The 18341-nt window shown below is 35.4% G+C and overlaps 1 pseudogene; it reads left to right on the forward strand.

The window, feature by feature from the left end:
- Positions 1-5880: 5880 nt before the first annotated feature.
- LOC121366456 lies at positions 5881-9586 on the forward strand (annotated as a pseudogene).
- The last annotated feature ends 8755 nt before the right edge of the window (positions 9587-18341 follow it).

Here is an 18341-nt window from a genome sequence, read left to right on the forward strand (position 1 = left end):
AAATTTCATTGAACATACTCTTCTAGTTTTCTTCTTTCAGTTTAATTTTCAGTTCCTTGATTTTATCATTAATCTTCTTTAATTCCTGCATTGCAGTATTGTTTTTTCTTGTCTTTACTCTGCTACGCACTATTTAAGTTGTCCAATCTGGGCTTTGAACTTCCAAGTCATTACTAAATCTGTATTTTGGTTGATTCTGACTTGCTTTTCATTTCACATCAGACAGCCGGCCTTTAGTTAAAGCAAGTTCATTCTTAATGTTCCATCTGTTGTAGTTTTTCACATACATAAACGTAGCCTTAGTTCACTCAGAAATCTTCCTTTTACTTCTGCTCACTTCAAATTTTTGCAATGTTGTAGTCCTTTTGTCTCTCTCCTCTTCTCAGTTTGTCATTAAGGCTCAAACTTGAGCTTTGATTTCAACTAGCTGCTGTTTGAGTTTCCTTTTTCTGACCACTTTCTTTCAGCTGTGGTCCTCGTAGTCTTGTATCTTCAATGTATTAGTACTTTCTTTTTTTCCTCCTTTTCAATTCAAGTTGGAGTCTTCAGGGACTCAATTTGGCCTTTAAATTGTTTTACTGTTCATTTCTACCTCTGTATTTGAATTTTTCATCTTCTCTCCATTAAATTTTCTCTCTTCTTCGAACTTGATTAATGTGTTTGCCTCCTTTTCCTTCTTTCTCAGTGGTCCACTAGTATGAGACAATCAACTTGGAACTTCAAGTCATCAAACTTCCTTTGACTTAAGTTAGCCTTTTCCTTATCCAGTTTCAACAACTGTTCTTCATAATCTTGGATCTTGAAGTAGTATCATTTTCCTTGCACTCATTTGAACCCTGAGGCTTTCAATCTCTGCTCTCATTTCATTGAATTCGCCACTAAGCTCAGTGTTTGGAAACTTTCATCTTCAATGATGCACTTCGCTCTTCTCTAATTCATGAAAGTTTTGTGTCCTTTACTTGTACTCTCTGTTGTTAACTGAGCATTAAGGTCATCAACTTTCATTTTTAAGTCATCAAGTTCACTGGTGAGTTCCATGTTAGTTTTGTTCACCGTTGCAATAATTGTTCTTCATAGTCTAAAATTTTCGCTCATTAGTAGCAGAAAACTATCTTCTCTTTTTCTCTTATGTTCAGCTTGCAAGTTATTCAATTGGGTTTTTAAGTTCATTGATATCAGCACAAAATGCCATTATTTTCCTGATTGAGCTTTGATGTTAGTTCTTCATTTACTCTTTATTTTTGAATTTGCAACTGAAATTCCTTCCCTCTTTTTCCTTCAATTGAGCCTTGAGACTTTCACTTTGCATTTGAAAACCATTTATTGTAACACGAAGCTCGTGTCTGCTGACCAGTTTTAATATCTGTTCTTCATAGCCATTGACCTTCATATTGGCAGCATTTTCTTTTTCTTTCAGTTGATTATTCAAGATGACAATTTTTGAGTCTCAACTGGTGTTATCTGGTCCAATTTCTTGTTTTGATTTTACACATCATCTTCTCCTTCATTTTTTTCCTCTTCCTCTAGCTCATGTAAATGCAGAAACTGCCTTTTCTTTTAGTCTATCAACTTGCTCTTTTAAACTGCTAATATCGCTGACGACGATTGCATTCTCTTTGATCTGCTGTTTGTTAAACGTTCTTCATATATCTGTTTGTTGAACTAGCAGGTTAACAGATCGATTATTTTTGCTCTACCAGTTGAGCATTGAGGGTGTCAAGTTGGGCTTTAAATTTATCAACAGCTTTCTTTGAGTTCTGTTTTTGTCTCTAACAAAGACTTCTCATTCTCTTTTCTCTGTTCTTCTAACTGAACGTTGGTAACACACATCTTTCTCTTTCTTTAATTGAACTTCAAAACTATCAACTTGAGTTTGGAACTTCTAAAATCTTATCAGCAAGTCTGTTCTTTTCTTTTTCTAAACTTTCTCTCTTTCCTGTGACTCTTTTACTGATGACAATTTTGATTTCTTTCTCCGAATTGACACTTTGTGAAAGCATTTGCACTTTCTCCCTTATAATCTTCTACCTCTTTCTCAGTTGTTGGAGTCTGTTTGTTGCTCAGTTGTAGCTTTGTTTTAGTCTCATCTAATTTCCTTTGTACGTCGCATTTGTCCTCCAACAGTTGATGATTTACACCTCCCTCTCTGGGTTTATGTCAGCATCAAGCTTTCAATTTTGCATTTTCAGTTCACTAGTTTCACTGCCAAGCTCGGCATTTTGCTGAGTTATTCCCTGAAGTTGTTCTTTTTGGGCATTTATTTCCAGTTTGAGTAGTAGTTTCACTTTCTGAATCTGATAGCTTCTTCTTTGAGGGTCGCTTAGTTTGGTCTTTTCCAAATCAGCTTCACTGTGGAGCATTTCTATTTGTTCATTGCAATTCTTGTTGAGAATGATTTGTTTGCTTAAGTTCATCTTCAAGATCGCCCCTACTACTCAACAATTCTTGTTTGTGTTCTTCTCACTGCTTAATTGACTATTCAGGTCATCATGTCAGGCTTTGAGCTTGTACTTTTCACTCCAGAGATTAGTAGACTGTTTCTTTCATTTCTAGTACTTGTTCTTTGTAGCTCTGTATTTTTCTAATTTTTATGAGCCGTCAAATCCCTTTCTGCTTCTGCAAGTGTCTCTTGGAGTTGCTTTGTTGAGTATCTAAATTCATTTTAAGGACTTGTATTGCTCTTAGAGTCTGTAGCTTGTCATCCGTGAGAACTCTGTTTAAGTTGGTCTTCAAGTTTGGCTTTCATTTTCTTTTAATTGCTTCATATTGCTTTCATTATTGATGCTTGTGACATTTCTTTTCCTCTACTCAGCTCAGCATTTTAAACCATCCACTTCTTCTGTAAGCATGTCAAATTTGATGGTTAAACTGTTGGTTTCAATTTTGACAATTCTTCATTCATGTGTTTATCTTTCTCAATTGTGTGGCAGTGTAATTTTGCCTTTGATAATTTCTCTTGAAATCTCTTCTTTCTGAGAAATCTCGATAGCAAGTTGTTTTACAACCCTACTTTCTCTTTTGTCTAATCGAATGCTCTCCATTCACTTTCAAGAGGCAGACACTCTTTGTTTAAGATCATCTTTGTTAGTTTCTTTTTTTTATTTACTGCTATTGGCATGATAATATCTAGTTGACTGCGTAAGAGTTGTTTTAATTCAACTTTCAGATCTAAATTTTGAGCCTCATCTGATTTTTTGGAGACTCTCTGAAGTCATTTCATTTGTTGACAAGTAGCTTGAGACAAACGAGTTTCCATTTTATCTAATTTTCTTTTTAAGGTGCATCTTCGATTTCCTTGCTTTTGTCAACTACTGTTCTTGCAATTCAGCAGGAAGCAAATGTAACTCCTGAACCTCTTTACTTTTGCTCTCCGTCTCAATTGTGACCGCTTTTACTAACGATTTCTGAAGTTGGACTAGGTTATTGTGGGAAGGCAATAGGTGGAGTAGGACTGGAAAAAACTTTCATCACGAACAAAAGACTAGTTTTAATGGACCTGTGTGTCTCATTCAATACATGAAGAGCTTTAGTATTGTCAGTTTGACCAGGACAGTAATCCATTGACTTCAAGGATCATGTCGCCAACTTCAGGGGCAAAGAGATGATTTCATGACTTGTTGAATGACAGTGTTTGACCACCGTCAGACAAAGTGATCCGAGTGGTACAACCCTAACTTGAAATCCCAAAGTATCAGACTCAGCATCTCTCTGTAATATAATAGTAAACACTTTTTTCTTATGAACTTGTTCATAGAGTGATGGAAAAACTGGTCTGACTTGTTGTGCAGTTTCTGTTCAATAGTGTATTCCCTCTGTCTCGCGCTAGCTAAAAGACTTTGTAATGAAGCCATTTCTTTGTCTGATGGTGAAAGATTGAAGAGAAAAAGAGGATTCTAGTCCACACTTCTCTAATGAATCCAATGATTCATGGAGTCTCCACAGTTCTTCTTGTTTCGAGAGAATAAGTGTGTTCATTTCTTGGATCTCTTTTGAGCATTGTTAAAATCTAACGTTTATTAGGATCCAATTGATCTTCTAACTCAAGAGTATAGACTCTTTGGGACTGCAACTCCAGGTGCTACTGTACTGAGCATAATGCATGTGGTTTCCATTCTCTTCTTTTCCATTCTCTCTGCAGTAAGTAAGTTGCTTTCAAAATAAAGCAGCTGAATTCCTTAATGTTTTGAAATCTCAGACTTTCTCCTTGTTAAAGTGTTCAGTAAAACTCGAGCCTCTTTAGCTGATGATAACTGTCCGTCCAACTTTTGTTTTAACAACATAAGCCTTAGATATTCCCATTCTTCTCCTATTAATTTTTGCAGTACAACAGCTTGCTCTTTGATCTTGCGAAGGAACAATCTGTTGTCTCCTTCTAAAGACATCAGAATTTTCCTGCAAATTGTCCTTTACTGTAGCTTGCTCAGTGCAGTAATTTCTGTCTGAGAATTCTGTAAAGCTTGAGAACGGGGAGTGCTAGGAATTAGGGGTAGTTGACGAGGATAAGACTTTGTTTTTCGTTTCAACTGACGTACCACGTTGGATGCTAGTATTACTGGGATTAGACCAGTAGGGCTGTAGAGAAAACATACTCTATAATCAAAGAATAATAGTTCAAAGATTGCATTACCTGGCTTGTCACTTGAAGAAATGGAGTCTTTTGATGAATATTGTAACACTAGCTTCCATCCCTAATAAACAAAAATGCAAGCAATATTGTAGAATAAAAAATTTTTCTATGAGTTAGTAGTTACAATTTTTATAGGTGCTCTTTATTGAATACTTACTTTACTTTCAGTGCTTGTAAATAAGTGATGATCACAGAAGATTCATCTGGTTTTACTGGCTGACCTATGAAAGGAGAACATACTGGTTAATCATAGCAGAAAATGTTTATGATTAGTTACATTTTGTTCCAAAACATGCACAATTCAAACTGATTAGGATCATCAGAGACTGAGCACTTCTTTAAAATCCCATGAATTACTTTCTCAGGTGTAATATCCTGTTTAATAGTGATCTCTAACGATTTAGTTTTGTCACCAAAGAGTGATATCCAAAGGAACACGAGCGGTCTAGCCATCAAAAAAATACTATGGGGCGCGGCCCCACCCACAATTTTTGCAACTTGTCGTAATACTCTATTAGTTCGCTTAAAAATAATTTTGAAAATGCAAATAAATAGAATTTCTTTGCAGCACGGTTGATGACAAGCAAGCAAGATTGACTATGTCTCTCTTGAGATTCGACGGTAAGTGCTGTAGTAACAGGTGCAGGACGAGGTAAGCCCATGAAAAATAAGTAACATATAATGCATTACTCCTTTCTTAGGTTTGGGTCGAGAGTATGCACTTTTATTAGCAGTCAAGAGGAGCTAAAGTTGTGGGTATGTCTCTGCATCAAATAAATACAATAATTACGGTATCATTAACTAGTTAATGATCTTGGCGGTGATTCAACTGGGTCTTGGTAAAAAACAGTAGTCCTGTTTGATGAGGTATGTAATCAGCTATTAAGGCACAGGGTGGAAACAGCAGTACCAAATTATGGTAATATATGGACTGATGCAGAGTTAGAATGGAATTGACGAGATGGATTAAATGAATGGTTGGAGGCATGTAGTATAATGCATGCATTGATGGACAAATGTGCAGACAAAAGGATTGAAGTATTATTCAAGTATAGATGAGATGAGACAGGTAGATAGGCATTTGGGGGCAAGCAATGAAATAGACATAAAGATGGTGATACCTGAATACATCAATAGTGATGATGCTTAATGTAAATATTCTAACATGGAAACCTTTCCAATATAGGTCCTGGTTCTATATTATTAAAAAATGAATTGTATATTAATTGTATAAGTGATGATAATCTGATGTGATGTCTATAGATTCAGTGGAGTATGGAGAAAAAATTATCAAAAAAACTGCCATTGACAAATTAATGGTAGAATAGTGAGCACAAAGAACACTAAATATTGTTGTTGCCTAAGTTTAATAACATACAAAAAATAGGTATCTCCACAAAACATTTAATGTATTTAAGAGCTAGAAACATCTCTTTCTTTGCTCTCCTTTAATTTTTTATTCTTCTCTGCCTCTCATTTACCATCTTCCATTACATAGACATCCTTATCACCACACCACGCTGGGATTATTCGTGATAAAACTATCACAACGAATCAGTGATCAAGACTGGGGTACACAAACAAAAACTTACACACACACATAGTACAACACACATACGTGGCACACACAGTATTTTTGTTAAATATAACTGACACCTCCAATTTCATTCATTAGATCTAGTTCACAAGTACATCTCATCTCCGTGGTTCCTTTATGTGTACACGTGCTGCATGGGATTATATGAAGAAGCAGAAATATGGACGGTATAAGATAACTCGTTTACTTTTTTAAATTTATTGGTTGTATCTCTATGTTCTTAATAGCATCATTATGACATCATCTCCCTCTGGTCTCTATGGAACTTTGGACAATCAAACTATTCAGCTGGTAAGTTATATATTTATAACATCATAATTTAATTTTTCAACTCACCTCATTTCAGCTAAACTCGGTATTGTTGGGTTTATGAACACGCTGGCTTTTAGAAGGACAAAAAATATATATATATTGTAATACCATTGCCCCTACGGCTTTTTTTCTAGACTTACTGATGGTATTCTACCTAGAGGTATTAAGTGTTAATAATTAGTAGAATGATCTTATTAATAATGTTTATATTGTGTAGCACTGGCTGAACTTTTTTGCCAGAACATATTGCTCCTGTTGTTTGTGTACATGTGTCATGAGAGTTGTAATGATAATGGTATCATCATTGAGGTATGTGAGTAATAGTCATCATTGTTGAGTCTCTCTATCTCTTCCCTCTGTAGTCTGCGGGTGGATGGGCAGGAAAAAGTAAACATGTACATTGTTAAATTTTTGTATTAAGTAACATTTATGTTTTAAGCTTGTGTTCAAATTCAACTGGTGTTTGCTATGATAAAACCAAATGAACCTTTTACTGTTGAGAATGGTCAGTCTATACTTCATAACAACTATATATTAGTTTTGATAATACTTGATAATTGTATAGTGACTGTCTTTCTTCTTTTTATAGTGAGAGATAATGGAACAAAATATGTGATATGTCTGAACCACTTAATCAATCTTCTAATGCAGGGTGTGTAGAATAGATTGATATTATAACTAGTATGTCATTTCTTCTAGAGAGAACTGGTCATATTGTAAAATGTATTCAAGAAAAGTTGAGTGGTGGTAATGAACCAACTGATATTGATAGTGCAATTGGATATGAATTTACTCCAATTCCTTTTTCTTACACTGAGAGAGATGTCATTCTTATGCTTAGGGAGTGAGTTCTATTTGTAACTTGATAAATGGATGATGGAAAGATGATGGATGGACACAAGGATAGGTAGGATGGACTTGATTTTTGTCTGTTTTCATTAGTTGGTGCTACTGTCTCAGAGAAGGATGTTTCAGAACTTAAATTTCTGTATGAAGGACATGATGAATTTTCTGTCATACCATCATATGCTGTCATTCCTGCACAGGTAACATATCCTCACATCACCCTATCATTCTTGGCTTAATCCTACATATTTAAGAGTGCTATGACATCGTTCATGATTAGAGGACTGCCAGGTTTTAAATATGACCTGTCACAACTACTTCATGGGAGAGCAGTACATTGAACTTAAGAAACCACTCCCTACCTCAGGTTTGTAAGACTGGGGTACTATCATGATGAATGGGATGAAAGATTTTAGACTAACATATTGGTGGACAGATAGATTTATTAACTAATATATTATTTTCTACTTTTTTCAGGGACTTTAACTCACAAGGCTATATGTTCGTGACATTGTGGACAAGAAGAAAGGAGCTATGGTTATAATTGATGGTAAGTTAGTTTTCCTCTTTTATTAACTTATTTACAAGTATGTCATATATAGTGGAGTCATTTGATGAAAGTGGAGATGTTGTATGTATCAATCAGTTTGTTACTTTCATAATAAGAGCTGGTGGATTTGGTGGTTAAAAGAGACTCTCCTCATCTAAAGGTACTAACAGTTAGATCTCAGTTAGAGTAGACCATGTCTGGTTTGAGGATCATTGCATTTTATTACTTGTTTTTAGCCTACAGTGGCACCCACTCCTGATCGTGCTCCTGATGCCTCTATTAAAGAGAAGACAACGTCTAGTCAAGCAGCACTTTTATCGATGAATGGAGATTATAATCCTCTCCACATTGACCCACAGTTTGCAGCAATTGCAGGTCAGTTTAATACTAGCTATAGGTATTTATTATTAATACTTCTTTCCTTCCTTTCCCTATCTCCTTCTCTCTCTCTCCCTCCTAGGTTTTTCTACTCCCATACTTCATGGTCTCTGTTTCTTATGGCTTGCTGTCCGACATATTTTGAAACAGTATTTTTGTGACAATGATGTCAAAATGATAAAAACTATCAAATCCAAGGTTTTTGCTAAACCTGTATTTACCAGGTCAGACACTCCAGACTGATATGTGGAATGTAGGCAATAGAGTATTCTTCCGTTGCAAGGTACAGTAAAGAGGGACAACCAGAAAAAAAGCCAGGATTTGAAACTAAGAACATTTTGCACACTTGTCCAATAGTTTTATTATTTGAACCATTAGAGCTTAGATAAGTACTGGTAGTACATGTAGAATGTATATAATTAGGTTCAAGCTGTTTCAGCTGTATTTCCTCATTTCAATTCTCACTAACTTATGATCACAGCATTGTGTATATGTAACTGTTTTGAAAGAATATAATGTGTAGGTTTTTTTTTTATTTAACTTAACAACATTTTTTGTTGTTTTAGGCACTGGAATCTGGTGATAATGTCTTGACTGGTGGCTACATTGATCTTAATACAACTGCTAAATCTGCCTCTTCTTCAACTGTCACATCTCCTAGTAGTGGTGATGGTCTAACAATCAACGGTCTTGTTTGAACAGATGCAGTCAATGGTGGAGTCTGGTGGACCTGAGCTAGTAAGAGAAAGTGCGTGCCATATATTTTGGAACATAACAAAAATGGAAAGACTGCAGCTCAATGGAGTAAGGAGAGAATATTGGTAATGTGTTTTAATTTAATGATAATTGGTTAAGACAAAAATGAGCTTACTGCTATTTATAACTGCATATTTTAGTCGGGGATGAGAAATTATCAGTATTTTGTATTGAGGTCTTTAATACTCTCTATTCTACTGTAAACTATTTTCGAGGTAGTTTATGATTTCGCGGGTTGACACACAAAACGCGAAAATATGAGTTCGGAAATTTTACGCGCGCAAAGTTTGAGCGGCGAAATTTTTGACATTTATGATAATTAATTTGCGCGATATAAAGGGTTAAATTATGTGCTTCAGTTTTCATTCTTCATATAGCTGTTGATCTTCAGACTCCACCAGGTAGACTTTATCGAGGGGAACCTCAAGGAGTAAAGGCTGGCTGTACGATGACAATAGATGATGACAAAACTTTGGTTGCACTTGCTAATGGAGATCTCAATACCACAACACCACAGTAATTGGATCGTGGGGACATTACATTGTATTACAATGTTTCTCTCAATTTTAAGGCTTTCTTTCAAGGAAGATCAAGATTACTGGTAATGTTATGTTGAGTCAAAGTTACAGCAATTGTTTTGGTCAAACAAAGCACCTTATAAACTCTTGTTGATGAAAAATGTTTTTTATAGATTTTAGGATTAAAACATAATATAGGTGTTTGTTTTGAAGAATGTATTAAATTTGAGTTTTCACACTAGCAAAAAAATTCTCATATTTGGTATCAATTTTGTGGCTAAAAGACAAGTGACGAAAGTCATGTTTTCGTCTCAATAGCGAACATAAAATTCCACTTTTTTTTGGAACATTGTTATTCGCGAATAGCTAGTATCATAGATGGTAAAGAAGAGAAAACAAACAATTGTTAATTACCAAAATTGAACATGTCTATTATTAAAGGACAACATACAGAAGCCTTAATGACTGTTAGAGGATGCCCCTATAATTAGGATCTAATCAGCAGGTGCATAATTAGGATGCCCTAAATAGGATTCTAATCATAGGGGCATTAAATAAAATACATTCATTACAATTATTATGTGATTGTATTGACCTTTTGAGCTATAAGGTCCTTCAACTAGCTGCAATGATGATGTAATACAGCAAACTAGAGCCATTTTAGCTTCCATTAAAGCTATTCTTCATACAAATACAAGATTAGGACGCCCCATCCAAATGGCATGTGTGCCATTTGATGAGTTCTCTCTCCTCCTCTTTGGTAAATCTATAACAATACATTACATTGTTTATGATTATTATAAGTGCCCATACCGAGTAGGTCTGAAGATTTCTCAGGTTCAGGCCAGTGGTTGTTAGGAGAGTGGTGTATTAAAATTGTAAGGCATGATGACATTACAACCCTTGAGGAAATGTCTATATCTGATATAGTAATGGTCTTTTAGAGCTAATAACGATTAGTTCTGTAAGAAGTAAAGAATAACAAAGTGTGTCTCCCTCTCTCTCAAAAAAGGTTCTTCCATACCTTGGGACAGGTGGATATATTCTCAATGATTCATTGTAGTACCATATCTAAATACATAACATGTTGCGTATACTTCAAGTAGTGTGGCATCCTAAAAACATATTTTCAATATAAATATCAAGAAATTTTTCTTATCTTATACAAATAAGTATGTATTATTAGAATTATTGTGGTATACTTATTACTGGATGGTCAGAATAGTACTGGTAATTTCTGCATATAACTTTCTTGTTTCCTCCAGGATGGCTTTGGCCATAAATAGGAGCTGAAAGCCAATGCATTATCTAGTAGTCTCATATCCTAAATAATGAAACATTATGTCATGAACTTCATCAAAACCATCCTTCCATGTTTTATCATTTTGTCTCTGTATTATATACTATTTATTTAACGCCTATATCACAGCTGCTAAACAGAAAGGAGAGACACAGTACGTATAATCTCAAACATCAGATAGCTGTTTCTGTCCATAGTTTAATTTCATTCATCGTCATCGTCATCATTTCTCTAGCATTGATCAATACTGTAAGAGATCTTGTGACTAGAGAAAGAGAGAGAGATAGAATAGACTACCTAGTATTCAGCTAACCATTGTTTTATTTCTTTCATTTCATCTTTTTTTGAAAATAATTCTTCAAACATTTTTCTCTACTATTAAATAAATCTCGTAGCCAAACTTTGAGTTGCAGCTCTCTTTCTAACATAAAAATCCATAAAAGGAAAATACCTAAGATCCAGAAAAAAAGAGTCAACTGACAGTAACATAAAACTCAACTCAATAATGTCGTTAACTCCTGAGAGAGATGAGCTTTCTCTAAAGCTGCAAATACAGAACCACAAGCTTTATTAAGTTCATGGGCAGCTTTGCCATAAAGTACATCAACTTTGGGTCCAAAACCCAGTTGCGCAAAATAACCTCATTGTATAGCAAACATAGAGTATAATGGAGAGAGAGAGAGAGAGAGAGGAGAAGAGAGGAGAGAGAGAGAGAGAGGGAGAGAGAGGGAGAGAAGGAGAGATGAGAGAGGAGAGAGCGGAGAGCGAGAGGAGAGAGAGTTGAGAGAGGAGAGCGAGAGTTGAGAGGAGAGAGGAGGAGGAATTAAATATAATTAGACAATGAACATACTGCCATATGTCAATTGCTGCTTTGCAGTCCTGCGCACTGCCTCCTAATTTATTACACAGGTGCCTCACATGACTTACTAACCAATGGAGGCCATCTAGAGGCAACAATTTTCAAATCACTTAACAGAGTTATCAGACTTTGTTCATATATTAACAGTATTAAAAACTCCTTGATAACATTCGTCTCATCTTCTCCAATCCTCTCCTCATTACTTGACTAAAACCTCAGCTGTAGAGGATGTCTTTCTCACGTAGAATCAAATCAGGAAGGATGTGATAGTAAAACTTAGAGATAATGACTTATAATTTTTTGTCTTAACATACTCTCTCTATGATTCATCGGCTGAAAGGTCGAATTCTATTGATGGTAATTTGTCGTACAGATTTCTAGATCAGTTATTACATACATATAAGACGCTTAAACCATTGTAGTAATATGAGTGAGAGGAGAGAGGGAGGAAGGGAGAGAGGAAGGGAGAGAGAGAGCAGGAGAGAGAGAGGAGAGAGAGAGAGAGGATGAGAGTAGAGAGAGAGAGAGAGAGAGAGAGAGATGAACATAGGTATTATATTGAAGGTATGAGTACCATACCCAAAATGGACCAAATTTCTTTGTGTTCTCTTGAAGAAACGTCCAAAGATACCCTATCAATAAGATGACGTTAATGTTACAACAGTCACATGCATGTACTGTCTTTCTAATCTCTTTGACATTTCCGCTAATAAAATTGAGGGTTGTATCCCTTGATACCACAGCTGAGAGAGAGACAAGTATATGAACGTGGACCTAATACGATAAGTCCTTGAAGTGAGTTTGTATGTTATAATGACCTAGCTACCTGATAAAGAGGAGAACAGCAACGGGTCCAATAAAGTGATAATGCACCAAGACAACTGAAAGTAACCATAAAGTGACTACCGATTTTCTTCTTAATTCCCTCAGGCCAGCCCTCCTTTTTTTATTTAAGGGCGGAGCTGGCGTACGTATAGCCTCGTCGCCCTCTCAAAATTAAAATTTAGCAGGCATGTATGGAGAGGTGCAGGAAAGTGGGAGATGACATGGTCACGTGGTAGAGGCTACAGATCACGTACGGTAGAGGGTTAGATATAGAGGTGAGGGACCTCCTGAGAGTGATAGTATCGTAAGACGTACAATGTACAGTGATCGAAGTGAAGAGGGGCAAGTACGAGAGCTCTTTCAGACAAGAAATTTCAATTACCAATTGAGTACCCTACAAACAATGGAATTACCAGATCCAAACAAATATTTCAAGATGCCTCCAATATGGGGTTCCACAACTTTTAGATATTAAGAAAACGTTTGAACGCACAAAGAGCGCCATTAGATGAAAAGAAAATTATTTCCTGGCAACGTCATACAAAGTTCTCCAAAATAGAGCAGCTACTATTATTCCAGCAATACGCAAGCAAGTTTAACACAGAACTCTGTACAAAGGATGGAGCAAAACTTCACGAAATGCTCACAGTATTTAACATAGTTCCTGATGCCATGATTCGTCTTAATTTCATTGCATCTATGTGAGGCGTACCAGGGTGCTTTTTTAAACAGTCTAAATCATTATATTAAAACAACTATCGTATCGATTTTTATTGGAATTGAAAAGCCATACCTTTGGAATCCCTATTACGAGGGTAACGGACGTCTAGTGCGCGTCTTATAGACCAAGAGCCCGGTTATGATGGAGACAAGTGTTAATTGTACTTGGTAGAGATAAACAGTGTTGATAATTATGACGTGGGATTAATTATTATGGGAGCTCATTGGAGTTAGTAAAGAAGACTTAAAGAAGTCATATTGGTATGTACAAATATATTGGTATGTAGCATATATATTGGATGTAGATTATATTGGTATGTAATGATATACTTGGTATGTAATATATATGGTATGTCAAATATATTGGGTATGTATACAGTATATTGGTATGTACATATATATATTGGTATGTAACAATATATTGGTATTACATATATTGGTGATGGTACATATATATGGTATGTACATATATATTGGTAGTGTAATATATGGTATGGACATATATATTGGTATGTACATATATATTGGTATGTATCATATAATTGGTATGTACATATGATATATTGATGTACATATAGAGTGGTATGTATGCCAATATTGGTAATGTAGCATATCTACAAGTATTTTATGTTTGGGAATTCAGTCTGTTTACTGAATAATAGGTATGTAATATTCTGTGTTTGAGTTTCAGTGCCATTTGCTGAAATTACATAGGTATGTAATGTTCTGTGTTTAGGTTTTCAACCATTTCTTTCTTGATATAGCATAGGTATGTACGGTGCGTTCTGTGCTCTCCTTATACATATAACACATTAATATTGTTATATCATTTTAGGTGACAGCTGATGGCAGTAGAGACTGTGCTAATAATCCCGCTGGAACAAGAGAAATTGGTTGCTCAGTCTGCCTTTTTTGAGACCTTACACTGCGTGCTGTTGGTATTACGAGAGGGAGGGACTTATATTATGAAGTCATTACTACATTAGAGTGTCAAACGGCCGCTGTTTAATGTATCTTTTGTCTATATGCTTTAAGGAGGTAATTCCTATGGATGGATGGATAAATGTACGAATTTAGTTAATAGATGAATAATCTGAAAATACTGGATGGACAGCTGGTCAAAGTGGAGTAAGATAGGATAAACAGATAAGAGAAATAAAAAACACAGTGAAGCATAAAGGATTGCAGTGTGAGCATATAATGGGAGGGTCAGGGTTGTATTTTTTCAGTCAATGTCTTTACACGCCTGTCACCAGAATAGCTGGTACCTCTGAACAATATGTCATCTGTGTTACTATAAGAGGCAATCACCATCCTCTGATGCCACATGGGACAGACATGAGGACTCGGGTTGGGCACAGCTGAGTATCAAGAATGACGTCTATTCACCCTGTTACACAGAATGATAATATCATAGATACTATATCTATCCCTATATAGTATAATGTTTCACAATGTGACGTATTCTAGATTCCATTTCTATCTCAATTAGTTAATTGTGGTCATCCAAATTTGCCTAAATACTCAAGTAAGTCCTTAAACAAATTATTTGTTTTATATCTCTCTCTCTTCGTCTCCTCTCTCTTCTCTGCTCTAACTCTAATCCTCAGCATCTCGCTCAACTCTCCCTCTTCCCTCCCTCCCGTCGTCAGATACTCATCCTCGTCCATCTCCCTCTCTCATCACCTCTCGCTCCCTAGATGGATGCTTATTGAGGAGAACGCTACGTCTCTACATATGTATGAAATTTTAAGAGAGAAAGAACAATCAAAGAGTATTACATAACATTCATGTCTTGCTCATACACACACACACACACACACATGTACACTCTAATTTACTGCATGTCAATAGACCACTGCTGTAAAGAGTTGTAAAGAGTGTAAATTAAAATCTTTACCAGAGTGAGAAGCTGTCTTACCAAGGATACATTTATTAAGTATGATAGATTATACTACATTATGTCACCATTCTCATGTCATCACTGATAATATATTATTATTATAATACATTAATTGACTCTAATATATTATATAAGTAGAATTACATAATAAAATATATAGACAGAATATTGTGTCAATTATTATAATTTATGTTAGACACTTAAACCACTAAATAATTTAATTTTTTTAGTAGGATTATACAATACTATTTTTTTTTTTTTCAATTTTAGGATGGACTTTATGGACTCCATTCATGCTACAGGTCCTAGCAACTCTGATACTAGCATGTCCTTGAGAGAAGGACCACAGGATCACGTGGTGCACCAACGGCCCCATCTCGACTGGAGAAACTTAACTTCAACGACCTTTGTCAGATACAGTAGATGGTAGACAACAAGATACACTCTTAGGAGATGGAGAGTATCAAAAGCTAGGTGTGTAATACTAATGGTGGCTTTGTATTAATAAATTGTAGAGTGAAATGAGTATTGGTGATCTAAGATGTATGTATGTATTATAGAAAGCTCTAGTGCTAGTAAACATCAGTACTTGTACCATAGTGACTAAAGGCTAGCTCACCATAGTAAGCCTTCTACACTAAATAAATACCAGTAGCTTATCACAAATGACTTATGGGACTAGTAAGCACAGTATTATTAACACTATTACTCCAGGTTGTGATAATGAATATCATAGTGACGCAGTTTTATAGAATATCTATAAATTCAGAGGAAGTTGTATGTTTTTTGTTTGATAATATTCCTATCTATATGTAATTATCAATTGAGTATAATTAACAATATTGTGTATAGTACAATGGCGTTACCCTACTATATAAAGTGATGGGAAAAGTCACCCCCCAAACCCCCCCCCACACAAAACTACCATCACATAGGTGTCCTTAATAGAGTTTATTTAGAAATGTGTAGTGTTGTGTAGTAGGCATCCTATTTATAGGGCCATCTGATGCTACTAAACATGTTTCTTCAAGCATTTGGGTTGGTCGTTCCGGGGTATACCATGAAGAACAAAACAGCGATATAGACAACAGTCAAAAAAGATGGACAGTAGCTCATTATGCTATGCGGCATTGATATACAACCTGGAAGATGTTAATTGCTGAGAGTAGTAATTTAGAGTCCAAGGGAATAGATTAAGTATAAAATCACACTTATATATATGGTAGATATGCCTCAAAGACTATTGACAAACATAATTTTAATACATTGGTATGGTAAGAGAGTTTAGAAGGTATGTAAAGATATGGTCATAGATAATCAATTAAGTTTTCTATGAACACTGGCATAGATGAGGATAGTTATAATCCTTAAATTTGTGTAAATACCTTTTGTTCCACTAGGTGACCAACCACTAGATTTTCGTCGTGAATGTGGGCTCTTAAGAAACTAGTTGACATTAGGTATAGGCAAACCGGGGGGGGGGGCACAGGTTAGTACTAGTCATGTTCAATCACATGATCTCATGTCTAGTCACATGATGACATGATCTTTATAGTCATATCACCTCATATCATCAGTGATTTTGCTCATATTGTTTCACAATGGTCTTCCATGCCACGCTCTCTTAAGCTTCAAACCCTCCATTCTTTCTAAATCTGAAGGACTCAAACATGCTGGCCGTTGGATGTAGCTTACGTGGTAGTAATCAGTCAGGTTAATGTTGTATAGACTTAGCTCATATAATAAATTGTAATATTTAAGTTATTAAGTAGATCCCAAAAATTCTAATTAATTTGTTCTTGTTTTGAATCATGAGGGAAATTCCCTAAATTCTCTGATATTTAATGCTATTGAATTTTAAAATTAAGGATTTCTTGCTTCTCGTTTTAATGAAGTATATATAAAGTATATATTAATATTAATTGATTATTTTCTATTTTTATTTAATTTTAGATACCATTAAGTGAATATCAACCTTTTGACCTTTGTTGATCTGTGGGACCCCTAGTAATTATGGAGCATAATTCTATTGGACTAGATCTAATTGTAACATTAAAGTAGGTGTGGGTCATTATGTTTTTAAAGCATTATATACTATGGTCAGACTTACTGAAGGATGGGGTGTGGTCCGATCACGAACGACGTCTTCTACTTCGTCCTTCACACAGCTTTGGCCCGTCTTGTTCAATGGGACTCATTCCAGATCCTTGGATGCTGTTCAAGGCTGTGGGGGGGGGGGTGGGGATATTACAATAATGATACATTAACAGGAACCAAACATGTAGCACTTTATATCTGCGTCTACTGATACATGATTGCTAAGGGTACAAGCACATCTTAAAATACATTAACTACCTATGTTAGTAATTACTAGGAATTATAACCAGGTACATAATTTCTCAAGTGAGGCCACATATGTGGTATTAAAGGATATTCAGATTCTATCATTATACTTCACAAAAAAGGCCTCAAAAACAACAAGCCTCACAAATTGGGCCTAAACTTTCCAGGGAAACTCATTTTGTCTAATATTGAGATTAATTAAACAGGCTTTTAAAATAGCTCTTACAATTAAGTACGACGCTATTCATCTAATGTAATTATAATAACCATATGATTTTCTAGTAATGCTCATTATGTTATTAAGGTGTCCATGTTAAAGAAGTTCTACTTTAAACGAAAGACTTAATTACATTGTATTACAGCATTGTCGCTGCTGTGGATTCTGAATAATCCTGGTGGAGTCCATCTAGTGTTTGGTGATCTGTCATCACTTCCATTTGGTGCTCATAAATGCTCGGGCTGGTTACGAGGAGTATAGCACTCAACAACAACTACTATAGCTCAAATGTATATGTGCTCTTAAGGTAAGAGGATAACCCCTGTTTATCCTATGCCGCCATGCGTTGGTATTGGTTATGTTATAGTTATTGGGCATCATGGAGGCTCGTTTGTTTGTCGTAGTCTATAGTACCCTTAACACGATTCTCAGTTTGGATTGCTCATCTGATATATAGGTTATTTCAAGAGTATACTAAATTAAGCACAGTTATGTGTAAATTAGAGTACATACCTTTAATATTATGTAGTATCTAGACTATTACAAACTAAAGCCATTTATAAGTTTATAGTAAATGAGAAAAGTGACAA

The sequence above is a fragment of the Gigantopelta aegis genome, unplaced genomic scaffold (assembly GCF_016097555.1).
Source record: "Gigantopelta aegis isolate Gae_Host unplaced genomic scaffold, Gae_host_genome ctg5795_pilon_pilon, whole genome shotgun sequence".
Taxonomy (NCBI): Eukaryota; Metazoa; Mollusca; class Gastropoda; order Neomphalida; family Peltospiridae; genus Gigantopelta; species Gigantopelta aegis.